The sequence below is a fragment of the Eriocheir sinensis genome, chromosome 15 (genome assembly GCF_024679095.1).
Source record: "Eriocheir sinensis breed Jianghai 21 chromosome 15, ASM2467909v1, whole genome shotgun sequence".
NCBI classification, from domain to species: Eukaryota; Metazoa; Arthropoda; class Malacostraca; order Decapoda; family Varunidae; genus Eriocheir; species Eriocheir sinensis.
In genome coordinates, this window is record NC_066523.1 from 7591666 (window position 1) to 7619165 (window position 27500).

Genomic DNA, 27500 nt, shown 5'->3' on the forward strand with positions numbered 1-27500 from the left:
AACAGGTGGTAGTAGGAGATCAGGTCTACTTAAGGCATGTATGTACAAAGGGCGAACCAAAGAAGCTCCAGCCCTTGTTCAATGGACCTTTAGGGTGCTAGAAAAATAAGCCCTGTAGTCTTACGACTGCGTCATGTTAGAGGTGGTAAGATCAAGACAGTTCACACAAATAATGTTCAGGTCGTTCACGAGGACTCTCTTGGCTTCCATGACTCTCCTAATGTCAGGCGTGCATACCCTCTCCCTGATCAAGTAGTAGAAGTGGACCCACTCCCCATGACTTATTCCCCCGAGGAGCCGCTGCCATTGTCCTTTCCAGCTCCTTCCGAGCTCTCCTCACCGGCTCCTGTCTCCTCAGATGCTTCAGAGGTCCCCTCATTGGTTCCCTCAGCTCCTTCAGAGCCCTGTGTCAGTCGCTCATTACGATCCAATACGGTACCCCCTTCTCTCCCCAATGTCATGGAACACCCTCTTGAGTATAGCCAACGCCCAACGAACTGATGCCCCCTATAATTACAGATCCTGGGTGTTGCCCTCTCCTTGTCTTCCCTTGATCCCTCCCGGGAGCAACCCATTCGTCCCGGCCTCGTCTTCTCCCCAGTCTTTAAGATGCTGTTGACAGGACGGTACTATGTTGTCCCCGTCGTCATCAAGACGGACGACATCCAACGTCCTCTCATCAACGTGGCAAATCTAACAGCGGAAGTTTCATGGTCGATTGAACATATGAATCAATCGTTCCCCACTGTTGGTCTGCTCAGGCGCACTCTAGACTCTTTTCACATTGAGTTTGAGAAGTTATTCAAAGATCTTAACAGCTTTCTGTCGGCTATGAGTGGTAGAGATGAAGCCTGTTTCGGACTCGCCAGAAGCGAGGCCGTGGATTTCCTTGGCTCGGTAGTAAACCTCCTTTTCGGTACGGCCACCAGGCCCAAATAGATGTGATACACGGGAAGCTCCAGCTCTACACTCTGTCCACAGAAGAGAGACGTCAACAACCTCCATCAGGAAGTCCTCAACGCCACAGTTCAGGACCTCCGTCATATTCATTCTGCCATCTCCGTCTAGAGTCCGCCTCGGCTTTGGCCTCAGCGAATATCCGTCAGTTCTCACTAAAAACCTTGCAAATTGAAGGGGAAATGCGTATTTTGGAGACTATCCTTCTCATTCAGTTGGCACTTAGTGACCTAAATCATGATACTCTGAATCTCAAGCTTGGCCTTCAGCAGCTGTCCCAAACGCAGGTTTCCCCTCTCCTCCTTCCAAATGATGTACTATTTCGTGTGCTCAGCAATGCGTCACTCCATTACCCAGGCTTACTTTTCCCTGCAGCACAGGAATATTTAGCATTGTATAGAGATGTCTCTAGGGTTATTTCTAAAGGTACGCTTTCCTCAGGAACCCTTCACTTCTACTTACAAATCCCCATGAAAGGGGATCCCTCTGACGTGTTCGATGTGTTTAAAATGGACGCGTTGCCTTTTCATCTTGATGGCACGCCATATTTTCTGCACACCGACACGCTTTCTACTTACCTTGCGGTTTCTGAAGACCGCACTCACTATATGCTCTTAGACTCCTTGGACCGCTGTACTAAACACCACCTGCTCTATGTATGTCCCCTGTCGCCCCTGTCTACTCGACTTCTGTCCAGCGCTGCGAGATCGCTCTCTTTCTCGATCGCCCAGACGCCCTCTCGCTGTGTTCTAAGTCTCTCCTCAGAGTCTTCCCCAGTCTTCATCCCGTCTCCTGCGGGCTGGGTCTTCGCTACCGATACTCCCCAGATGGTCACCATGGTCTGCCGGACAGCCCGGTCTCCAAATACAGGCAGACCATCAACGGACGGGTCTCTCAGCCTCGGTATGGGCTGTAGTGCCCACCCGACGCCTTCAGCCTCCCTGCCTCTGCTACTATGGACGGTGACGCCCCGCTGACGGTTCATCGCGCCCCTTCCACATCGGACGTGACGTGGTCTCATCGCTCTGGCCAGGACTCCTTGGCCCTTCCTCCCCGCCGCCGTCGCCTGGGTCGTCTCTGGCCCCCCGCTGGACCTCCCTCCAGCACTTCACGCGCTCCAGGAATCCGTCTCTCCGGTCCCCGCCTTCGACCCCTTCCTCCCTTGGTGGGGGTGGCTGCTCCTCCTCGGCGTCGTCTTCGTCGCCGGTGGGGTGGCCTTCTTCTGTCTCTTCAGGTCCCGTCTCTCGCAGGACTCCTCCCCCACGATCCCGCCATCCCCGTCTTGGCCCTCCATGGTCGTCCGCCGGGCGGACGCTTCGTGCCACGAGGACGTGGCGTGGTTTTAACAGGGGGTATGGTGCCCGAGGGCTGCGACACCACTCGTGTCATCATCATCTTCACCGGCAATATTTTCCGATGACAACAGCGGTATCGACCGCTAAAACACAACACGGACTCCAACACATGATTGTCCCCACTGTTCATTTACCAACCTATACACAATTGTAATTGCCCATTAACGCACCCGCTTATCTCTCTAAGCCAAAACACAATCACCGCGGCCTAAAAACACGATCAACCGCGGAACAAAATGTTATGAAAACAAAGCTGCGTCACCGCGTGAATTAAGCATGTCGGTTAGGTAGATTATTGTATGAGCTCGGTGTGAGTTTGATGTATGACTCACACGCCTGACGTATTACCCTCGCGATATCTGCCTATATAAGAAGCATTTTCTCCAGGCTTGACCTCAGATTAACCAGCACTCTGTTCGTGGCTGGACACTCAGTTGTCCTTCCCTAGACAACATGGGTAGAACATTCATCGTTGCTACTGTGAGTATGGAGTGAAGAATTACCATAGAGGAAAGCGTATCTAACATATCTATTGTGTTCTATTATCTTAGTTTTACTTAGGATTATATTTCTATGATACTTTATTGTGTGAGTTTTTACTCAATATTATACTAGTGTTAACGTCAGTAACCAATAGTGAAAGAAAACCTGAAGACTCATTGAGTCTAGTAAGCCAGTCGCTGGTTTAAACAATATTTTTACCCTCTGTAATATTAAGTAGTATTAAGGTAGAATAAAATACATATAAGAAAGGCGACACCGTTTCATCACCCCATTTACGAACTCCTTTAAATACTCCTAAAAGTACCAGAATTTTAAGTCAAGTGTCACTAGTACAAACAGTGTGTCGTCTCCCCTGTGTGACCCGGATTACGGGTTACAACATGCCTTTCCCATTCTCTTTCACTACACTTCAAACTTTGTAAGGCAGAATAATACACACGTTCCCCTTTTTAAATATGCACTACTATCCCGTTTTCCTTTAAAGCACTCCTCGTTTTCTTCTCCTCCGCGGGGTCAGGGAGTCTCTAAGGGCCACATTCTCAAACATTTCGGGGTCCAAGCACACATATTTCACGCGGCTTTCGTAGGAGTTTTCAGAATTTCCAGGGGTAGTTCATTGGCCCTTCTGGTAGACTGACCCTTCTTCTGAACCATGAACCTAAATATGCACTCATGATAACCCGATTGATATTATTTTTGACCTTTGGAAATAGCTGACGTGAGAAACGGAAGCATTAAGAGAATACCAACCTTAGCATGCTCTTCCTAACCCCCACTCCTTGCCTCGGCCCTTGCATATCCCGGGTTCATGTTACTCCAATTACTACTCCCGCGGGCGCCTCTGCAGCGTTCCCTCGTGGCCCTTACGCCCCGCCTACACTCCTGATGTCTCTGTTGTGGTGGCCGGCTCTGTAATTAGGCAAGCTCTCATGGGGAAAAAGTGGATCTTACCAAGAAAAACGCGGTTATTTTAAACGATACGAAGATTTAGGAGTGTGGAATGGTTTGCGGGGGAAGGGAAATGGGAGTATTAGATGTTATGAGACTAGGGGTTAAGGGAAGAAAGGGAGAGAAGGAGGGGGAGTAGAAAGGTAAGGAGGTTATCAGGACGAAGATAGGGGAGAAAACAGGTAAATTTTGATGAATATGGGTTGAAGGAGAAATGAGAAGAGGGAGAAAGAGGGGGAAAAAGAAAGGTAAGGAGAAAAGCAGGACCGAAACGGGGAGGAAGTAGCTAATTGTTAACGAATACGAGTGAAAAGAAAAGGAGAAGAGGAAGAAAGGAGGGAAACAGAAAAGGTAGGAGAAAAGCAAAATGAGAGAAAGCAGTTAAGAAGTTTGACGAATGGGGAATAGGAGAAAAGGAAAAGAGGAAGGAGGGAAGTAGCAGAATTATGAGAAATGCAAGATGGGATGAAAGAAGATTGACTAAGAAAAGGGAGATGGTGCAAGGGTAACGATGCAAAAAGGGAGGAAGCGAAATAGACTATGATGGAAGAGAAGGAAGGGGACAGAGTGAAGGAGAAAGAAAGAAAATAATGGCAGAAAATGAGAGAGAGGAAGAAAGGTCGTAAGGCAAGAGATGAAACATGATATACAAGACAGTACTAGGATTAGGGAAATAACAAAAGAAGGAAGGAAGGAAGGAAGGAAGCAGTAGAGGTGAAGAGAACAGGAACAAAAAGAAGCCTGGGAAATAAAAGAGAAGGGGAGGGAGATGTGATGAAGGGGAAGGCGAAGACATGGGGGCAGTAAAGGTTGTGAAAAAGGGGAAGAAAGAAAGGAAAAAGAGAAAGGGATGATGGATGTGTGTGTGGGGGGGGGGGGTTAGGAAGATGTTGCAAGGGGGAACGATGCAAAAATGGAGGAAACGAAATAGGCTGAGATGGAAGAGAAGAAGGGGGGCAGAGTGGAGGAGAAAGAAAGAGAAAATAATGGCGGAAAAATGAGAGAGAGAACGAGCGAAGTGAGATACCGACGTAGAGAGAAACTGAAAAAGGGGAAATGGAGAGAGGGAGAGGTGGACAAAAGGCGAACACGAGGAGAAAGGATAAGGAATGGAAGCAGAGGAAAGGAGAAGAGTGAACGGAAAGGAATCAGGAGAAAGGAAAAGAGTAAATGGAGGAGACAGAAACGAAGATGGAGTGAAAAAAAAAGAGAGAGTGGATAAAAGAGGACAGGAGGAGGAGGAGGAGGGGGAACTGATGGAGGAGAAAGGAAAAAAATGAAGAAATGGAGAATGAAAATTGAGAGTATAAGTAAAGGAAACAAATGGAGAGAAATTCAGAAAGGGAGAAACATGCTAGAAAAAGAATGATAGAGAAATATATACACAGAAAACGCAGAACCAAAAATATATAGAAAGATAAAGGAAAAAAACACGTGAGAGAGACTGGCATAAAACAAAACAAATACAAATACAAACAAAAAGCAGAGCGTAGAAGAGAAAAGGTAAAAAAAAAGGAATAAAGGTGAAGAGAAGGAAAACACGAAGAGAGAAAATGAATGAAAGAAAGACATAGCAAAAGACATAGATAAAGAAATGCTTGAACCCGAGGAAATATTGACAAAAGAAAACAAGTACGAATATAAATGAAAAGTCAAAATACTACAAGAGAAAGAGAAAGAAGCGACTGAAAAAGGGAGGAAAAAAGCCAAGTAAAGAGGAAATGAAAAGAGAATAGATGTAAAAATAAAGAAACGCTGGAAGAGGAAAAAAAAACGAAATAAAAAAAACAAAAAAGTAGAAAAGAAAGAAAAACTGAACGAGAAGAGGAAGAAACGACTGGAAACGAAGAGAAGAAAGACACGTAGAGAAAAAAATAGAGAATGGATAAAAACAAAACGATAGTAAACGAAAAAATAAAGCATACGAACAAAACCAAAAGAAAAAAACATGAGAAAAAGAAAGAACAGACTGAGAACGAGTAGCGAAAAGACACGTAAAGAGAAAATGAGTAAAAATTGGTTGATAGCCGGAGGAAACCCTGAATAAAGAAGAGGCGACGGTAATGAGGACTTGATGGAAGGAAGGCAACGAGAAAAAGAGAGAGGAGAGGAAGCAAGAGAGAGAGAGAAGAGGAAAAACGTGTAGTGAACGCGTGGGCGGCAAAGAAGGTGCATGAAACGAGTCTTCTTTTTTAAGTTTGCAGCGAAAGTTAAGAACGCAGCAAAAATATGAAAGAGAGGAATGTAATGGCGAGCAAACAGAAACATTGTGGAAAAGGAGAGGAGAAAGAAAAAGAAAGAGAGAAAAAGAGAGAGAGTGAGTCAAAGGTTAATGTACATGAGCTAAAGATGAAAAGACAGAATAAAAAAAGAGAGAGAGAGAGAGAGAGAGAGAGAGAGAGAGAGAGAGAGAGAGAGAGAGAGAGAGAGAGAGAGAGAGAGAGAGAGAGAGAGAGAGAGAGAGAGAGAGAGAGAGAGGCAAAGGTTAATGTACATGAGCTGGAGATGAAAGGAGAGACAGAACAAAAAAAGAAAAAGAAAGAGAGAGAGAGAGAGAGAGAGAGGGAGAGAGCGGTAAATGTTTAAATCAACAACCTAATGATGGCAGGGGAGATAGAGAATAAAGAATAATAAGTAAAAAGGAAAGTAAGCATTTGAAATCATATGAAGAAAGACGTGTAAGTGGAAGCCAAGATATATATTTACGTTCACATGATAAAAAATAAACATAAAACGAAAGAAAGAAAGATAGACCCTGAAATCATATAATACACTACAAATAAAGCAAAAGAGAGCAAAAGGAAGAAATATTTACTTACAGAAAAATTAAATAAATAACATGAACGAAAGAAATAAAGGAAAAGAGGACCAAGAATTATAATAAATATGTAGAGAAAGCAGAAAAGAAAGAGAAAGAAAGAAACTGCAATGGTGGAAAAGAAACTGCAAAATATGATAAAATAAAAATAAGCAAAATGGAAACCAGCAATAAAAAGGGAAAGAAGAAGAACGAAAAAATAAAAGAACATTGGACCAAGAATTGTAATAAATATAGAAAAAACGTAATAAATAAATAAATGAATGAACTGCGATGGCATAAAAAAACCAAAATGCAAATAAAACAAAATAAAATAAAAGCAAAACAGCGATAAAGAGGGAAAGAAGGAAATGAATAAAGAAGGAAAGGTTGAAGGACGGAAAGAATGTAAGGAACAGCAAACATATAAAAAAATAAACTGCAAATAGAATGAGTTGAAACCTGCGGAATTGAGAAACGGAAGAACGATAAAGAAACTACGAAAGAAAATAAGAAAGAGAGAAAGAAAGAAAAGAAACAATCATGAGAAAACAAACTGCAAATAGCGTGGAATAAAAGGCAGTAGAAAGGAGAAATAAAGAAGAGCGATAAAGTTAAAAAAGAAAAGTAAGAAAATAAAGGAAAGTAAGAGTGCAAGAAAAGATACCGTCATAACCTAAGCTGGAAAAAAACGAAAAATGAAAACTAGAAATGAGAGAAAACATCGATTAAAAAAGATAAGTAAGTAAATTACAAAAAAAGACGAAATTTGAGGGATCGAAATATGTCACCTGAAGCGAGACCCAAAAAAATAAAAATAAAGAAAAAAACAAGCAAGCAAGTAGGTAACGACATGCAATAATAAAATAATGAAAAGAAAGGAAAACGAAATCACGCAAATATTTTGAAACCGAATGTCATACAGAAATAAAATAAAAGAACGAAAGAAAGAAACCCCCAAAAAGAGCTTTGCATATAAAAACAATAAATTCCAAAGAGAGGAAAGTGACAGATAGAAAAATAGGCAAAGAGAATGACGATAAAAAAGAAAGAAAACAATGGAAAAATATAAGAAAAAAGAGGAAGAACACACATTCATAAAAAAAAATCGACTAACCGCAAAGAGATAAAAACTCGAACACACAAAATAAAGAAAAAAATACACACGGACACGAAGAAAAAAATATATATTTCTGTCATGGATAACTTTGTTGACAGAGATATATTAACACACACACACACACACACACACACACACACACAGTCACTGTTCTTCCCTAAACCTATCAACAGTAGTGTTCGAAAGGTTCTGTTCTATCACTCTCTTCCTATTATTCATTCTTTCCATAACAAACTGTCTATCCACTCATACCTTGGTCTCCTCTGCATTATTCATCTTCTTTCAACGGGGACCCTCTCAAGGAGTTACACATGACTCCAGGCTGGAGGCTGCAGAACGCTTAACCTCAGACCTTACTATCACTTGATTGGGTAAAAGGAACCTTGTGTCCTTCAATGCCTCAAAAAGCCAATTTCTCCACCTATCCAGCTCGTACAATCTTTGCAAACACCTATCACCTGATATTTGACAACACTCAGCTATCACCATCTTCAACTAAATGTCATGGTTTATCCTTAACTCAAATCTTAACTGAAATTTAAATCTCTCACTAAATCAGCTTCCTCCCGGTTGGGCGTTCTGTATCGTCTCCTTAGTTCTTCTCCACCGCGCAGTTGCTATTATCCACTTATACAGGGCCTTGTCACGCCCTCGTATGCAGTATGCACATCTCACGTGTGTGTGTGTGTGTGGGGAGAGGCACCACTCACACAGCTCTTCTGGACAGGAAGTGGAGTCTAAAACTCTTCGTCTCATCAACTCTCTATCCTTACTGATAGTCTTCTACCTCTTAAATCCGCCATATGTTGCCTCTCTCTATCTTCATCTCGTTATTTTCTGTGCTCTTCTGAACTTGCTAACTGTGCCTACCTCAACTCATGACCACTGCCTGACTTTCCACTAAAGCTCATCCCTTTACTGTCCAAATCCACTTACGCACAGAGTTAACCAACATCCTCCTTTTCGGCATCCCCTCACGGTGGTAAACTCTGGAACAATCTTCCTTCATCTGTATTTCATCCTGCCTACAGCAGACTCTTTCCAAGAGGAGAGGTGTCGAGCCACCTCTCCCTCCAAATTGACCTATCTTTCAGCCCTCTGGATTCTTTTAGGAGCAACGAGCAGCAGGCTTTTCTTTTAGTATTGTTTCCTTCTTTGTGTTGCCCCTTGAGCTATCTCCTTTGTTGTAAACACACACACACACACACACACACACACACACACACACACTTCAAATCTCACACCGGCCGTCATCTCAAGGGGGTATAGCTCCAGTGAAACGTTCAGCTGCATGTAGAAAGGCTTGGTTTCGATCCCCGCTTGCACCTCCTGGGGATGTGGCTCAGATGGTGGGCAGCTCACTTAGCATGTGAGAGGTGCAGGGATCGATACCCACATCTCCAGTACCTTTAGATATATGTTTCATGTCTGGAAAAGGAGCACGTGTTTTTCCCATAGGAATTATATATTTCACTTATTATAATATCTTCTTTAACTCTCACGTTCATATTCATTATCCTATTTATCCTTCTACATTTTCCTTCTCCTCTTCTCCTTCTCCTTCGTTCGTTGACCCACTTTTCTTCGTTTGCTTACGTTCATACTCATCATCATGTATTCTTCTATATCTTCCTTCTTCTCCTCCTCCTTCTCTTCTTCCTTCTCCTCCTATTCATCAATAAACTTTACGTGCAATCACTACACACGTTACGTCAGGTAAGGGCAAAGAGAGAATGAAAGGTACGACGACTTCTCACCTTCTCACTGTTTCTCACCTCCTCACCTCACCTGCCCACCTTGACTCAGCCCAACCGCGATCCTCCTTCCTTGAGACGCGGGGATGGGCAGCTGGAGAAATATGTGCTACCAGGTAAGGGGGAGTGAAAAGAGTGAAAATAAACCTTAGATGACGAGGGTGGAAATGTGTGGAAACTTCTTTCAGATAAAATGATGAGTGTGAAAGGATGGTGTGAAAATATGTGTGTGTGTGTGTGTGTGTGTGTGTGTGTGTGTGTGTGTGTGTGTGTGTGTGTGTGTGTGTGTGTGTGTGTGAGGTGGAGTGGAAGAGGAGGGCAATTGATGTGTTTAGGCTTGCATAACATAGGAAGGGAGTTAGGGTAAAATGAAGGAAATGGAATGTGGAAAGAGAGAGGAGAGGGAGAAAATAGAAGTGCGTGTCGTGCATGGAGAAAATGGCATCTGTAGATTTGGATCCAGAATAAGAAAGGTAGGAAATGAATAAGGAGGAGGGAAGGAGTGTAGAAAGAGGAAAACAGTAAATACTTTCGGGTAGCCAAGGTGGAGAGAAAATGATGATGAATATGGAAGAGGGCGTGGAGTGTATAAGAGAGTGGGTGTACACAAGATATTTGAGAGTTTTATTAGTGATGAGAAGAAAGTGTGGGGGAGGAAAAAGGAGAAAAACAGTATGAAAGGATGTGAAATAGGGTAATGAGTGTGCTTGTTGAGGAAGAATAGGGTCGGAAGAGCTTTGTGTTACCATTAGGAAGAGAGAGAGAGGAAAGAAAGGGACTGGAGTAGAAAGGGAAGGAAAAATGGAGGAATAGTAATATGAATCCAGATTTGTTGCATATTAGGAACCGGAGTGTGGTAGAGAGGAAATAAAAGGAGGTAGAAAAAGGAAGAAAGGAGGGTTCAGAAAGGAGAGGAATGGTAATGCTTGATGGATGGAGTTGAGAATTAAGTGAAGGAGGAAGGAAAGGGATACGACAAATGGTGGGGACACGAGGAAGGAGTTTGAAGGTGATATTGGTTGAAGGCTTGTGTGTGTCTCCTCACCACCACTACACCAACACCACAATCACCACCCACCGTCACTACCATCAACACCAAATATACCACCATCATACTATCCTGCCATTCATCTGTGTAGGCGGTATTTGAGTGGTTAGCGTGCAGGCCCTGCATTCACCATGACTGCTGGACGACGCAGTTCAGACTCCACTACCACAGGATTTTCAGTCACCGCCGAGTGGCCTAAGATACCCACATGCTGTCAGAGACCACCCATCTTGGACTCAGAAAGGCCAAATCAAGGAATCAAGAATGAGTTCCGGGGGCAGCGTGAGCTAAAATAAAGTAAACTCCTATAAAAAATTGCCTGCGCCATGACAGGCTGGGCCGACCACCAGGCCCCTGAAAAACCTACCGTGCTATGGGCGAACACGTAAAAAAGAAAGAAAATCATCACCATCAATGCAGACATCACCACCGTTACTACGACCACCACCACCATCAACACCACCATCACGTATCTCCCTTGACATAGCCCCGATGCTGCACTAGATGGCCTTTTATTGACATATTGTGTGTGTGTGGTTTTTGTTTTGTTTGTTTGTTTGCATGTGTATGTGTGTGTATATGAGTATGTAAAGTTCCCAGATGTCTTTCACAAACAACGGTCTTCCTAAAAGCACAGTGAACAAAAGCACATGTATTATTTACCTTCTGACCTTACAATATCACATAGTAAAGAATAATAACTTTTCTGTATTATATTCTCAGGTGAGGCAGCGGAATGGGACATGACATAGTGTTGACAGTGAGTTAAGAGCATGTGTGGGTGAGGTAAGGTAGATGGTAAAATTAAAAGGTAAAGGTAAAAAGGGAAGGGAAAGGGGGAAGGGAAGGGAAGGAAGGGAAGGGAAGGAAAGGCAAGGAAGGTTAGGTAAAGGGAAGGAAGGAAGGGAAAGGGAAGGTAAGGTAAAGGTAAGGTAAAAGAGTGGGTAAAAGGTAAAATTAAAGGGAAGGGAAGGGGAGGAAGGGGAAGGGGAGGGAAGGGAAGAGGGAAGGGAAGGGAAGGGGAAGGGAAGGGGAAGGAAGGGAAGGAGGGAAGGAAGGAAGGGGAAGGGAAGGGGGAAAGGGAAGGGCAAAGGGAAGGGGGGGGAAGGGAAGGGTAAGGGAAGGGAAGGAAGGGCGAGGGAGAAAGAGGGAGAGGGAAGGGAAGGGAAGGGAAGGGAGGGTGTGGGTAAGGTGCAAAGATGCGGGAAGGGGAAGGTGGGGTGGGGTAAAGGGAGGAAGGGAAAGGAGGGGAGGGAAGGTGGAGTGGTGGGTGGGGTAAGGGGAAGGGAAGGGGAGGGGTAAGGTGGGGCAAGGTGGGGTAAAGGTGGGGAAGGGGAGAGGAGGGAGGGGAAGGGGGAAGGGAGGGGAAGGGAGAGGGTGGGAGGGTAAAGGAGGGAGGGAAGGGTGGGTGGTGGGCAGGAATTAAGGGGAGAGGGAGGTAAGGTAAAAGGTGGAGTAAGGTAAAGTGAGGGAAGGGAAGGAGGGTAAGGTAAAAGGTGGGTAGGCCAGTCAAGGGAAGGGAAGGGAAGGGAAGGGAAGGTAAGGTAAGGTAAGGTAAAGGAAGGGAAGGGAAGTGAAGGGAAGGGAAAGCAAGGTAAGGTAAGGTAAGGTAAAGGAAGGGAAGGAAGGAAGGAAGGGAAGGAAGGGAAGGAAGGAAGGGAAGGGAAAGGTAAGGTATTAAGGTAAAGGGAAGGGAAAGGGAAAGGTAAGGTAAGGTAGGTAAAAGGTAAGAGTAAAGGTAAAAGAGTAAAAAGAGTAAAGGAAAGGAAAAGGTAAAAGGCATACAGAGTAAAGATGAAGTGAGTAAGAGTAAAGTAAAAGTAAAAATGAGAAGGGAAGGAAGGGAAGGAAAGGGAGGGAAAAGGAAGGGAAGGGAAGGGAAGGGAAGGGAAGGGAGGAGAAAGGGAAGGGAAGGGAAGGGGAGGGAAGGGAAGGAAGGTAAAGGGAAGGGAAGGGAAGGGAAGGGAAGGGGAAAGGGAAGGTAAAAAGGAAGGGGAAGGGGGAAAGGTAAGGAAGGTAAGGAAGGGAAGGGAAGAGGGAAGGGAAGGGAAGGGAAGGGGAAGGGGAAGGGAAGGAATAAGGAAGGAAGAAAGGGAAGGGAAGGGAAGGGAAGGGAAGGGAGGGAGGGAAGGGAAGGAAAGGGAGGTGAGGAGGTGGGGAAGGGAAGGGGAAGTAAGGTAAGGGAAGAGAAGGGAAGGAGGGGAAGGAAGGGAAGGTAAGGGGAAGGGGAAGGGGGGAAGGGAGGGGAAGGGAAGGGAAGGGGAGGGGAAGGTAAGGTAAGGGGAAGGAAGGGAGAGGGGGAGGGAAGGTGAGGGCAGGCAAAACAAAAATATTCTCATCTCCATCTAACCTCTTTTCTCTATTTGTTTTCCTTCCAACTCTTGCCTTCTTGCTTCCCCCAGCCTTACCTTTCTTTCTCCTCTTTTTACCTTCCCTCCGCTTTCTCCTTTTCTCCTTCTGCCCTACTTGCCCTCACCTCTCACTTACCTTCCCTCCTACCTTCCTCTCTCGTCCACCTTCCATTTCCTCCCACCCTCCATTCTCTCTCTCACTCATTTTCCTCTCACTCACTTCCACTCTTCTTCACTCTTACTATCCATCCTCACTCACCCAACTCCATTCCCACCTTCCCTCACTTACCCTCCTCTCTCTTTCTCCCTCCTCCTCCTGAGCATTAATCTCTGCGTCTGGGCAACAAACCGCCTGGCATAATAAGGTCAGGGAAGATTTATAACGGAGGCGAACGTCGGGAGCCACACACACGCGGACTCAGGACAAAAATGATCATGAAGACGGAGGAGGAGGTGCAGGGAGGTGAAGAGGAGGAAGAGAGATGAGGAGAGGAGGAGGAGATATGAGCAGGAGGAAGGGATGGATAAGTTGGTAGGAAGGTGAGGGAGATGAAGGAAAAGAAAAGGTAGGAAAGGGGGGATGGGGGAAGGAAGAAGGGGTGTGTAAGAGAGGATGGGTTGGTAGTAGGGAGGGTGAAGAGGTGAAGAAGGTAAGAGAGAGAGAGAGAGGAGAGGGAATGAGGAGAGGGAGGGAAGGGAGGGAATGTAAGGGAAATGGATGGGTTGGTAAAGAGGTGAAGAGGCGTTGGGAAGGGAAGCGAATAGGATGAATAGTGAAGGAGGATGTATTGGAAGGGAAGACTGAGGGAAAGAGAACAGGTAGGAGAGTGAATAATGGAGCTGGAGGGAAGGATGGAACATGGAGGGGAATAGCAGAGTGTGGAGAAGAAGAAAGTGAATAAGACAAGAGAGAAAGAGAGAAAGAATTTAAGAGAGGGAATGAAAGAGAGAAACAGGGAAAGCGAGAAAGGGAAAAAAAAGTGAGGGAAAGAAAAAAAAGAATTACGGAAAAGAAGACGTAAATTAGATGGGAAAAGTGGCAAGAATGGAGAGTGAGTGAGGTAGAGAAGGACGAAGGGAAGGTAAAACAACCTTAGAGGAAAGAGGAGCAGAAAAACGATGGAAAAGGAAGAAGGGAAAAGAGAAAAGCAGGCAGAAAAGCAAAAGGGTAAGGAGGAAGGCAGGAAGAAAGGAAAACAGGTCGATAGGAAAGTAGAGAGGTAGGTAGGTATATGTAAGTAGGTGGGTAGACAGCAGGCAATAGAGGGAAAAAAAAAGAAAAGGAAGGAAAGTAGGTAAAATAGGTAAGCAGGTAGGAAGAAAAAGCAGGTAGGTAGATAGACAGATAAGTAGGCAAGAAAAAAAAAGAGAGAGGAAAACAGGCAGGAAGACAGGTAAGCAGGAAAGGAGAGAGAGAAGGAGAGCACGACAGAAGGACCGGGAAGGTAACGCAGGCAGGTAAGTAAACAGGTAGGGAGGCAGGTGCGGGAGGAGATAAATTAGCGGCGAGTCGTTCACCTGTTGAAGCAGGAGAAGGAACAGATTATTGTGACTCGCTCCTCGCCAGCACCGGAAGCCTGAGGGGAAGGAGGGGGAGGGAAGGAGGAGGTGGGGATAAGGGGAGGAGAGAAGGTGAGGGGAGGGGAGGTAGAGGTGAAGGGAAAGGGAGGAGAGGATAAGAGGAAGAGAAATAAATAAAAGAAGAAGCATGGGGGAAGGGAAGGTACAGGTGAAGCGAAAGGGAGGTGAGGTAAGAAGATGAGGTGAAGAGGAAGGGAAGGAAGATGAAGGGAAGGTGAGGGAAGGTGAGGTGGAAAGGGAGAAGGAGAGGTATAGAGAGTGAGGTAAGGAAATAGGTTAGAGGAAGAAAATGAGAGGTAAGGGAAGAGGTGAGAGGAAGGAAATCAGGGAGAAGGAATATAGTTGAGGAAAGAGGGAAAGAGGTGGGAAAGGGAGAGGGGAAAGTAAGGGGAAGAGGTGAGGGAAAGGTGAGAGAGGTGCAGAGAAAAAGGTAATAAACACCGATGGAAAGACAGACACACAGAAAAATAAAGACAAGTAAGAGCTGGTATTTTGTGTACGATAATTATGTTGAGCGTTAATTATGTTGATCAGCGGACAATAAAGAGCGAGGCGACACCGGTGGCGATTAAAAAGTATTAGTGTTATTAAAAGTGTGACAAAGGGTATTATTAGAAGCATTATTTCCTGAGTACAGGGAGGCTACGCGCGAACCCTGGCACGTGGGAGACCTTTCCGAGGGTACGAGGAACCAGGAAAAGTGGGACGGTGTAATATTAACGAGTCTTCTTGCTATCTTTTTCCTCTCACCTTCCATCACCTTATCTGGCTTTACCTTTCCTTTCGCTTTTCCTCCCCTTTCATCCTAATTTCCCTCTCGCCTTACCTTCCATTCTACCTTACCTTGTCTCCTATTTTCCTTCTCGTTTTCCCTTCCCTTTCGCTTTCACTCCCCTTTCATCCTAATTTCCCTCTCGCCTTACCTTCCATTCTACCTTACCTTACCTTGTCTCCTATTTTCCCTCTCGTTTTCCCTTCCCTTTCGCTTTCACTCCCCTTTCATCCTAATTTCCCTCTCGCCTTACCTTACATTTTACCTTCCCTCCTATCTTACTCTCCCACCTTACCTTCTTTCACATCTTCCCTTCCCTCTCATCTTACCTCCTACCTTACTTTCCCTCTCACTTTACCTTCTTTCCCTTCCCCCTTTCCTTTCCCTGCATTGTGAGTCGTGAGTTGAGTTTAATACGTTGCCAATTCCTTGATAAATACTGGGCAATGTATGGCGATTGTTTCATAATTAGATGCAGCTTAATAATGTGTAAAATTCATAGTGTTACGTTTTGTTGGTTAATAATACAGACGTTGCGATCTAATAAAAACCCCGGCGAGAAATAAATTGACTTGTTTTTAATTACTATATTGCCGGAGCGTTGTGCAAGTCTGAAAATATTAAAACACCAATAAAAGTGTAGTTTAAGAGCTCGGGGAACAATGTCAATTAAAGTCAGAGTAATCAAAGGACGGCAAACACATTTATTTATACAAACTTTTTTCCTGCCCACACAGCTCGTTCGGATCGAGTACATTCACATGCTTTTAGTCTCAGCTGCTCTGCCTGGCTCTTTTCTACCTCATCTTTCAGCGCAATGTTGCTTTTCTTTCTACCTTTCAACGATATTTTCATGCTAACTGTTCGTCTGACCTTGCTAACTGTATGGCCCCACCCCTCCCATGGCCACATTGCATATTACTGTACACTATCTCACTACTGTGCTGTCCAAATTCCTAATGCAAGAGTTAACCAGTATCTTAATCCTTTCCACATTATCACTGGCAAACTCTGAAATAGCCTTCGATCGTCTGTATCACCTTCTTTCTACGATTTGAACACTTATAAGAGGGGAGTATCAAGGCAGCTTTCCAACTTAATATACATTTTATTTAACTCCTAGTGTATGGGGACTGTTTTGCGGGCTTCTTTTCCTGTTATTTCGCCACTGAGAGTTCTCCAACCACTCTTCTTATTTATTTTTCTTCCTGTTCCTTCTCCCAGCAGCGAGGAAGCGTCTGCCCGGCCGGTGGTCAACAAACAGTGAGAGGCAGCACGGCCGGAGAGGGGACGGCAGAGAGGGGAGGAGAACGCCCGCTCGCCCGCCAGCCCGCCAGCAGCCAGTCTTCCCCTCGCTCCCGCCCCTCGATGTTTCGCCAGATATGTTTACAGATTCCTCGCCCTCCCCTCGTCATATTTGAGTAGGACAAGGAAAAATTGGACTCCCTGGTTCGCTTGTTGACTCACCCTCCAAATCAGTGTCCCGCCAGTGGCCTCTCAGACCTTGGCACAAAACGGGGACGGGAAGAAAGTGGAGGGAGGGAGAGGGAAGGGGGAGGGACCGCGTGTGGGCCGTCTGGGCTCTGCAAGTGATGGTGGGAGGAGGAAAGGTGGAGAGAGGAAGGGAAAGAGGGAGAGCAAGGGAGAGAAAGCGTGTGTGTGTTCTGTCTGGGTTGTCTGTCTGGGTGGTGCAGGGGACGAAAGAAATTTTATTTAAGACAAAGTAGTGAAGAATGATGGACGTAAGCTCAGTATAAAACAACATGCAATAAACCAGCCACGACTTCCTGAAAAAAAATAATGAAGGGAGTCTAAGGGAGAGGAGGAAGCCTGTTGTAAGTTGACGAACTATAAACACAATATTGGCTACAGTTTGAAATGCATAGATAGTATGATGATGCAAAATTCTCCATAAAAGAATGTCGTTTTCTCATAGTTCTCCACAAAATCCAAACCTCTTTTTTTTTTAGTCAACATCTATACACTATTTTCCTAACAATATACTGAGAAATGGTCAAATTTGCTCCCACAACAGTTCATAAACCACACTTCAAACAAACACATACACAAAATAGCGTTGTTTAAAGGGAACAAGATAGTTTATACACTTCACAAAAGTAAAAGCTGCAGTTTGAAAAAAATAGTCACGCTTTTCTCCTCAATGCAATGTTATTAGGCTAAAGCTGCTCGGAAAATAATTCTCTCTCTCGTGTCCAGGGTCGCGTGGGAGGAGAATCTGCCTCACCTCCTATACGTCACTTTCTTCACTTGCTTTAGCCTTTGTTCTTTTCTCTTGCTTTCCCCTTCGTTCTTCTGTTTTGCTTTTCCTTTCTTTTTTTGTTCTCTTCATATATAATCTCTCTCTCTCTCTCTCTCTCTCTCTCTCTCTCTCTCTCCTATTACTACTACTACTCTCCTCCCCTTTCTCCTTTGTGTTCGTCGCTCATAGATTCCAATCCCTTATTCCTCAACCGATTAAGTTCACTCCGCTATGATCGTTTTTCACTTCCATAATTGGTTTTCTCTGCTCCACTTCATCTGTGTGTTTCTCTCTCTCTCTCTCTCTACAGTCAACACCCGCCTCTCGATGCTACTAATGACGCAGACCACACAAGAGCGGTGCAAGGAGGTCCTCGGAGCCCCTCGAGCTGTTACTTCAAGCAGAGAGAGAGAGAGAGAGAGAGGGGGAGACTCAATCAGGGGTTTCGAGTCGCACTTGAGGCTTTGCATGAAACGTCGACTTGTAGGGAAAGGAAAGGGGATGAAGAGGGATGGGAAAGGGTGGAATGAGAAGGGAAGGCTCTTTAGTCTCTCTCTCTCTCTCTCTCTCTCTCCCCTCTCTCTCTCTCCTCCTCTCTCCTCAGCCTCCTCCTCTCCTCTTTATGCTCCCTCATCCTCCTCTTTCTCTCCTCCTCCTCCCTCCACGCTGGTTTCCTCCTCCTCTCCTTCTTCTTTCCATTTTGGTTTCTCTGTATTTTCTCGTTCTCACATATTTATCTCTTTCTCTTCCTTTCATTCCTTTCATTCTGCCTTAACAACGAACTCAAAATTATCAGCTATTCTTTTGTTCCTTATTCTTACACGCGTAGTACCTCGTTCAACATTAGATGAAGCCTTTTTCTTTTTCAAAATATACTTTCTTTTTCTCAACTTTTTTTTACTTTTCTTACTTTTTCCTTTATTTAACCGAATATCTAATTATAATCTTAGCTCTCAGTCTTTCTTTCTTTGAGTTTTTTCATTTACTTTTCTTTTTTTACTTTTTATTTTTTTCTCTATTAACCCAATAACTCTCCTTCTTTGACTTTCCTAACTTGAGTGGCTTTCTTTTCTTTATTTTTTCTTTTTTCTTTACTTTTCTTACTTTCTTCTATATTTATAACCCAAAATCTAATTATACTCTTAACTCCCTTTCTTACTTTCCTCATTCTCGTGAAAAATGACGCAGGTTACTAAGAGGGTTCAACTCCTCGTCTCTGACTTCAAAGGACTTCAACACCCTCAAGATGACATGTATTTTCCCATTCACTTATTCCCTGTGTTGTGCAATTTATGATGCCAATTCAAACGGAGGAGCCATCATTATTTACATTTCCTCTCTCTCTCTCTCTCTCTCTCTCTCTCTCTCTCTCTCTCTCTCTCTCTCGTCCCTCTCTCAGCTGACAACACTTCTTCCATCTTGTTGATTTAACGTCCCTCTCTCCCCTCTCTCCCTCCTCTCTCTCTCTCTCTCCTCCTCTTCTTCTTTCTCTCGGTCTCTCGTTTGCTCCTCGTTCTCCCTCACTCTCCGTTCTCTCTGTCTCTTGTAACATCTCTATTTGTTTTTTTTTCCTCTTTGGTGGTATTGCATGTTGTGATCTTTTACTTTTCTCTCTCCTCTCTCTCTCTCTCTCTCTCTCTCCAACCACTGTTTTGATAAGTCTTTTGCTCCTCTTCCTCTCCTTCCCCTTCCTCTGTTCCCCTTTCCTCTTCTTCCTCTTCCTTCCTTCTTCCCTTCCTCACCTCTCCCTTTCCACCAATTCCTAAGATATCGCCTCTCCTCTTCTTCTTCCCTCACTTCTTTCCCTGAAGGACCGCCTCACATCCGCAACCTCTCTCTCTCTCTCTCTCTTGTCTTCCTTTGGTTATTTTTATATTTATCTGCTTTGCTTGCTTGTTTCTGTTTCTGCTTTCACCTTTTTTTTACATCCTTCCCTTCCCTTTATTCTTCTTCCTGTTGTTGTTGTTGTTGTTGTTGTTGTTGTTGTTGTTGTTGTTGTTGTTGTTGTTGTTGTTGTTGTTGTTGTTGTTGTTGTCAAGATTATACATTTTTACACATTTTTCTTCATCTGTTTTTCTTTCGCTTCTTTCTTTCTTCTTCCACTAAATAATTTGCTTCCCTCTTTCGTTGTTCCGTGTACTTATTTTCTCGCTCTTTTTCCCTTTGTGTTAGTTTTTCGCTGTGCTGACGTTCCCTTTCTGTTGCGTTGTCAGCTTCGTGCTATATTATTATTTACTGCGATGTTGTGTTTAGCTCCTCGCCCCCGAAAATGCAGGTATGGTAAAGTTCAGGACGATGGTGGTGTGATAGTGGTGGTGGTGGTGTTGTTGTTGTTTTTGTTGGTGGTGTTGGTAGTGAGGGTGGTGGTGGTCGTGGTGGTGTTAGTAGTGAGGGTGGTGGTGGTGGTGTTAGTAGTGGTGGTGGTGGTGTTAGTAGTGAGGGTGGTGGTGGTGGTGGTGGTGGTGAGAGAGGATAATGTGGTCATGATTATAATACAGATGATTGGATGGAAGGAAGATGTCTCGTAATCTAGTTATCTATATATGTATCTATGTACCTTTCTACCTCTCTCTTTATCTACCTATTTACCAATCTCAATTTATTTATCACTAGCCATCTATTTATCTGTGTTTATATATCTATCAGTCTTTTTTTGTTTATCTGTCTATTCAAAAGGTACGTGCAGTAAATATCTAACTGCCTATCTATCTATAAATAAGCAACCATCTACCTGTCAATCAATCTATCTATCTATCTATCTATCTATCTATCTATCTATCTATCTATCTAAACACACTAAAGCTAAAAGATAGACAGGACCGAAGACTATGTACGGATCTCTCTACACAGTCCTATTTAAAGTAAGGCATAAAGAAAGGAAGGAAAGCTAAATAAATAAGTAAGTAACGGCACAAGAGTATAAAAGAGGATAACGGGAATAAAAACACACACACACACACACACACACACACACACACACACACGAACAGGTAATGCGGACAGTAATAGATTTGGAGACGTTTAAATAGAAGCTCTCTGACGTCAGTAATCCGCCTCTACATCCTGTCTGTCTCCCCCTTTACGTTACTCAAGAGATATACTGGGAAAGGAAGACTTCATACACCCTCCTCCTCCTCCTCCTCCTCCTCCTCCTCCTCTTCCTCGCTCTTTCCTCACTTCCTCTTTTCCTTATACTTCGTCCCTTATATATCTAGTTGGTAAAGGGTAAATATGGATGAGGAAGTGAGTTAATTGAGTCAAGAAGCTGCTAAGGGCGTTGAAATGGAAAACATCAGTAGTAGTAGATTGTGGAAGGTTATATGGAGTAAGTTAGTTTGTTGTTTATTCATAGTTTTGCTGCCCTTCCTTCCCCCACTTCTTTCCCACTTCTTCCACTCATCTCATTGTTACTTCTCCTCCTTGTCAACTCATCCTTGTTCCTCTCTCCTTCCCACGCTCTTTTTTTACTCCCACATTACGATTCTTTCTACCTTTCCATTTCTATCTCCCTTTCATTCCTGCTTCCCTATCATGCCTCTACTCGCTCATCCTTTTCAACTTTATACTATGCTCCTTTCTAGGCTCTTCATCCCTCCATTATTATTTTTTCTGTGTGTGTGTGTGTGTGTGTGTGTGTGTGTGTGTGTGTGTGTGTGTGTGTGTGTGTGTGTGTGTGTTGCTTCCCCTTACTTTTCTATTCGTCCCTCGATCTCTTTCTATCTTTCCTTTTCTCCCTCTGAGCCTTACTTAACATTACTCCCCCTACCGTCCCTTCTATCTCTCTCTCACCCCTTCTTCCCTATCACTCCCCTCCTCTTCTCTCTCTCTTTCTATCTTCGCTACAACACGCCCTTTCTTTCCTTTTCTCCCTCTGAGCCTTACTTAACATTATTCCTCTACTGTCTTTCTATCTCTCTCTCACCCTTCTTCCCTATCACTTCTATCTCTCTCTCACCCCTTCTTCCCTATCACTCCCCTCCTCATCTCTCCCTCTCATCCATACTTCATCCTTGCACCCCTCCCCTGCCTTCCTTCCTTCCCGCCATCCCTTCCAATCTTCCTCTTCCGATTGCTCCACCCTTCTATCGCCCCAACTGCCCCACCCTCCTTTCCGTCCCTCTTCACCCCCCTTCTTTGCTACTCAGGAAGGTGTTAAGGGCACCCGGAGTCCTTGATTACTGAGAAGCTGCGGGAAGGGAGGCTTTAAAAGGAGATAGAGAAAGGCACTCCACTTAGTCTGTCTGTCTGTCCGTCTGTCTGTTTGTGTGTCTAACTTGAAGCATTAAGAGAGAGAGAGAGAGAGAGAGAGAGAGAGAGAGAGAGAGAGAGAGAGAGAGAGAGAGAGAGAGAGAGAGAGAGAGAGAGAGAGAGAGAGAGAGAGAGAGAGAGAGAGAGAGAGAGAGAGAGAGTGTATACTTTTTTCTCTCTTATTGTTTTTTTTTTTTTTTTTGACAGAAACGAGTGTGTGTGTGTGTGTGTGTGTGTGTGTGTGTGTGTGTGTGTGTGTGTGTGTGTGTGAAAGTGACTGTGTGTACGTATGTGTGTGTCTCTCCTGGTATTGGTGCTACTGCTTACGTCACGCGGGTAACCTAGATATGCAGGGAGTGATTCCTGACATTATCCTCTATTGCGGCCAATGATCCCCGGGGCGCGCCAGACACAGGACGCTCACTGCCGCCGCTCTGCTCTTGGGAAGTGTGACGAGGCCGGCAGAGGCAGCGACACCCCCGAGGCCTTCGTCTTGAGTGGCACCAATGAAGTGGATGATGCTGACCTATTTTAAGAGAGTGTTTCCTGTGATTCTAGGGATTATCTATATGTGTGATCGTGTAATACTTTGTTATATATATATGTGTGTGCTTTGTGTGGTTGTTTGTTTGTGAGGTTATTTTTGTGTTTAAGTTTGTTTAGTTTTGTTTGGTTGTAGTTACTGGCTCGTGTTTTATAGAAAGTTGTACAGTTAGTTTGGTTGTTTTGTGTCGCTATGTGTTTGTTTGTGTGTTTGTTTTTGTTGACCAGTTTGCTGTATTTTTTTTAGTTACTTTTTGGTTTGCGTTTTTATAATCAGTTATCTAGTCATTTCAGTGTGTGTGTGTGTGTGTGTGTGTGTCCATCAAATCACTGTATGTATCATCCGTCAGCTTTGAGTCATGAGGGGCCGTGAAATTCGACCCTGACAGAGAGGAAGTCAAACCCGCCCACCGCCTTCCCAAGCACCGCCAGTCAAGATGAAAGGGGGAAGGAAGTGAGTTAATGCCAAGACACACACGCACACACGCACACACGCACACACACACACACACACACACACACACACACACACACTACTGGATTCCCTTGCTTAATTTAGCGAATGCCTGCCAGTGCAAGTAAGGGAGTGCTAATCATACACTGAGGGGAGACGAAGAGAAGGATGAGGTGGTGGGCGGTGACAAGAAGGATAAGAGAAGGAAGGAAGGTCTTAACATACACTGAGGGGAGACGAAGAGAGGGATGAGGTGGTGGGCGGTGACAACAAGGACAAGAGAAGGAAGGAAGGTCTTAACATGGGGACGATAGGAAGGGTGGAAGATCATAAAGCCTCCTTACATGTCCTTAAGATCCGTAAAGACATTGTTAAGATGGTTGTTAAAGTTATGTTAGGATTTGACTGATGAGGTGAAATGTTACTAGATGTCCTCTTTACATGCCAAAAAGTAATGCGTGTCCTTTGCAAAGTATTACATGAAAAGGCTGTATGATTCCTCTTATATGATTAGTAGATATTTAGTACACTTTTCTGCGTAATTAAAATGCAATAAGTTACGGGTATTGAAGCAGTAAAAACAAAAGATGAAAAAAATGAGAAGCAGGGACATCAAAGCAAAAGGAAAAACAAATATTCAACCAATTAAAAGAATGTTGATAGAAAAAAGCAAATCACCTACAGACTTGAAATGAGACCGTATAAAACGTAGCTCGTGTTCTCTTTTGCAATTATCGAAACAATGACGAACATGAGGAGGAAAACACGTTCGTTGAAGACATCTTTACTGGAGGAAGAAAACTGAAAGATGAAACTCACTCCTAAGAAAATTTATTAAAAAGAACACACGAGGAGAGCAACAAAAGAATAATAATTAATGTTTACTCGGAAATACAAAATGGAAAAAAAGGAAAACGAAAGAGCTCAATAAGAAATCATATACAGTGAAGCAGGAGATCACATGAAAAATATATATTCGAAGGAGAGAAATACACTGACGAAGTAGAAGCGGAAAATGATAAATATTCAGCATTCGTGGAAGAGAAACACCGCTCCAAGCAACGCCACAAGCTTCAAATTATTTAACCTTGTCTGTCATGATTTATTTCCGTCCCTCAGCTGTCTGCAATCAGTTCAGACAGCTTATAATTTGTAACTTTTTTACTTTCCTTTTGATGCCTTTAACGGATCTCAAAAATGATAATAAAAATAGAATAATAAACTGATGTGGAAAAGATAAAGAACTGACGTCACTATTTAATTTTACAAACACAAACCTGAACATGATATTTTAACGATGTCTTTATAGATCTTTACGTCACTAGGACCGTATGTTTCCCTCTTTACGACATCTAGTAACATTTCACCTCATCAATCAAACTTTAACATAGCCTTAACAACCATCTTAACAATGTATCTGCGGATCTTGTGGCCATTAGGACTTTGTGGAACTCTTTACGGCATCCAGTAACATAACACCTGGGCAATATCTAAAGGTGAGTCGGACAAGAGAATCACGCCTCTCTGAGTCTCATAGCAAAGGTGTCTTGTTTTCCAGGTACGACGAAGGCGAATCTTTTTTCCAATATTCTTACATTCTGCTCCGATGCGTTCGTCCGATAAGTTTACGATCATGCCCTCCGGCTTCAACAGCGCCGCTCCTCTTCCTCGAAAGATATCGTGAGCCTTCACCCTCCTCGTCCTTCTCCTTCTTTTCTTCGTTCTCTTTATTCAGCTCCTCGTTGTCCTTCTCTCCTCCTCCTCCCTTCTTTTCCTTTACCTTCTTCTCCTCGTTCTTTGTCTTTATCTTCTCTTGCTTCACTTTCTCCTCCTTCTTTATCTCATTTTCCTCCTCCTTTTCTTCCATCTCGTAGTCTTTCGCCATCTTCTGCTTCACCACCTCCTCCTTTATCTTTGTCTTCCTTCTCGTTCTTATTCTCCATCTGTTTCATCTCCTCCTCCACTTTTTCTCTCCTCTTCCTCCTTCTTCTCATTCTTTCTTCACCTTCTGACTCACACACTTTTCCTTCTCCTTTATTGTTCCTTTTCCTCATTCTCCTCGTTCTCTTTCTTCACCTTCTCCTTTTTCTCCTTTCTCCCGTTCTCTTCCTCCACTTTGTATTACTTCCCCTTTTTCTCCTTCCTCACCAACTCACCTCCCACCTGGCTTCTTCTACTCATCCTTTGCTCACAAATTCCGCCGTATTATCACCATGACAACTATAGGCTGCCCTCAAGTTATCACTCAGAACAACATTGTTACGGCCAACTTTCTCGTCCATTTACAAAGTTCGTTTTCCCGGACAACTCGAGAACTACTTTACGCTTCCTCCACCTCCTCCTTTCCCTCCTCCCCCTTCTACTTCTACTTCTACTTCTTCTTCTTCTTCTTCTTCTCTTCCTCCTCCTCCTCCTCCTCCCGCACACGCTCGAGGAACATTGAAACTTTCCCCAACAGAAAATTTCCTCGAAGTTGAGGGGAAGCACTTTGTTAGGTAAATCCTTTTGTTGCTTTTGTTTTCTTTACTGAGCGAGGCTTTACAATGAACAGTTTTTCTTTTGTCTCATGTGTTGCGAGCAGTTTCTTTCTATGTGTGTTTGCGTGTGTCAATAAAACTTTTGGTTGCGTGTGTGCATCAAACATACACCCGCACACATATGCATAAACACATACACACACAAAAACACAAGTAAACACAGCACAGTTACCAACAAATGAGGAAGTGAACAAATACACAACAGGTTAGTATACAGAAATAATATTAAAAAAAAAAAAATACACATTCGCAGAAGATATTAACGTATACAAAGAAACAAAAACAACAATAAAAAGATTAACACATACAAACAGACAATGGAACAAAAACACCAAAACAAAACACAACGATTACCGGAAACCCTTGCCAAGCTCCCCCCCCCCCTCCCCCCAATCAAACACACACCGCCCGTATGTTTCATGAGCCGCCTTGTTGCACTCCCACCTCTGCTTCGTCTCGTTCGGGGCTCCTTTAATGTATTCCGCTGTGTGTTCCGTGTTTACCTAGCAGCCACGACTCTCCTATACACCCCCCACCCCCACCCACCCACACACACGCACACACACACTTGATAACATCCCCATAAGCTAGTACACCCTTATCGTGGCATCTCTTTCCCCGTTTTCTTTCTTTCATCTGAGTATCACAACACGGCAGAGTAGGTGAGGTAACATGTGTGTGTGGATATATATAAATAGCATCATAAACCTTTCATTCATACTCTTCTTCTCTCTCTCTCTCAGCCAGTAAATCACCTCAAACACGACTCCACAGACGACAACTTCACCCTGAAATATTCTTCTTCTCTTGGACCCAAAATGTAGTTGTCCGGCTCGTTTCCTCCTTCCCACCTCTCCTCTTTCATTTTTCCTCCTCCTCCTTCTCCTCCTCCTCCTCCTCGGCCCGGCAGGTGTTAAGGACAAGTGTGGAGGAAGAACAGCTGGTATTGGCACTTCTCAGGGAGATGGAGGAGGAGGAGGAGGAGGAGGAGGAGGAGGAGGATGCGAGAGTTGAGTGTATCACATTACGTCAACAACCTCATGATGAGGAGAGAGAGAGAGAGAGAGAGAGAGAGAGAGAGAGAGAGAGAGAGAGAGAGAGAGAGAGAGAGAGAGAGAGAGAGAGAGAGAGAGAGAGAGAGAGAGAGAGAGAGAGAGAGAGAGAGAGAGAGAGAGAGAGAGAGAGAGAGAGAGAGAGAGAGAGAGAGAGAAAGTATTATCGGAGTATTATCGTAAGGAAGTGTCAATGTTGTACTACCAGTCTTTAAGAAACTGGAGGGGATAAATCAGTACTGGCACATTATGCTCCCACTTTGTTTGACGTCGGGTGTGGAAAAAACAACAACATTCGAGCGCATTATTGCCATGAATATTCGTGACCATCTCGATGAACATAACATGATGAAGAACTTCTAGCATGGCATCATTAAGGGTAAATCGTTATTGTCATTTTACTGCAGGGAGGTAGGTATGTAGAAATCAAAGGAGGGTATGTAGGGGTGACATGTAAGAGGGAGGGGGCAGGCAGTAACAGGAGGAGGAGGAGGAGAAGCATGAGGTGAAAGAGGAGGAGGAGGTGAAGGAGGAGGAGGAGAAGGAGGAGGAGGAGTACGAACCAATAACAGCAGTCTACAATACAAACAGAGGTAAGGGAGCAAGATGAGAAGCTGTAGGTGGGCTGGTAGGTGAGGGAGCATGTGTTTCTGCGTGTGCTGAGCGTGGCAGCGGCGGCCCACGCGGCGAGGGGCGTGCCAAGGCGGTGACGGCGGGAGGGAGATTAATGCGTGACGAGGAGGGGGGGGGAGGAGGGCTGCTTAGGGCGGGATGAATGAGTGTGTGTGTGTGTGTGTGTGTGTGTGTGTGTAAGGACGAGGAGCCGGCTAGTGGTGATGGAGTGGGAAGACTTTTTGTATGACTACGTTTTTCTCTCTCTCTATAATCCCATAATCTCATGTATTTTTTTATTGGTTTCAACTAATTTTTTTTATTTATCATGTGCTCGTAAGCGATTAATTTTCCCAGAACACCTCAAAAATATCAATTACATAAGTTAAAGTTACCTATCTGCTCCTGTCGGTACTCTGGGGAACGTTGGACAATTTTTTTTTCACAATAATCTTCGCCCACCTTTCCTTTTTTGTCTATTAATTTTTGCCTATTCCACAGATTTCAAGTCGGATGAAGTCTCACCTGTAACGGATGGAAATACTTTTATCGTTTAATAAGGACATTAAAAATAAAAGAGTATCATGCCTAGTCAACAGGTACCTCT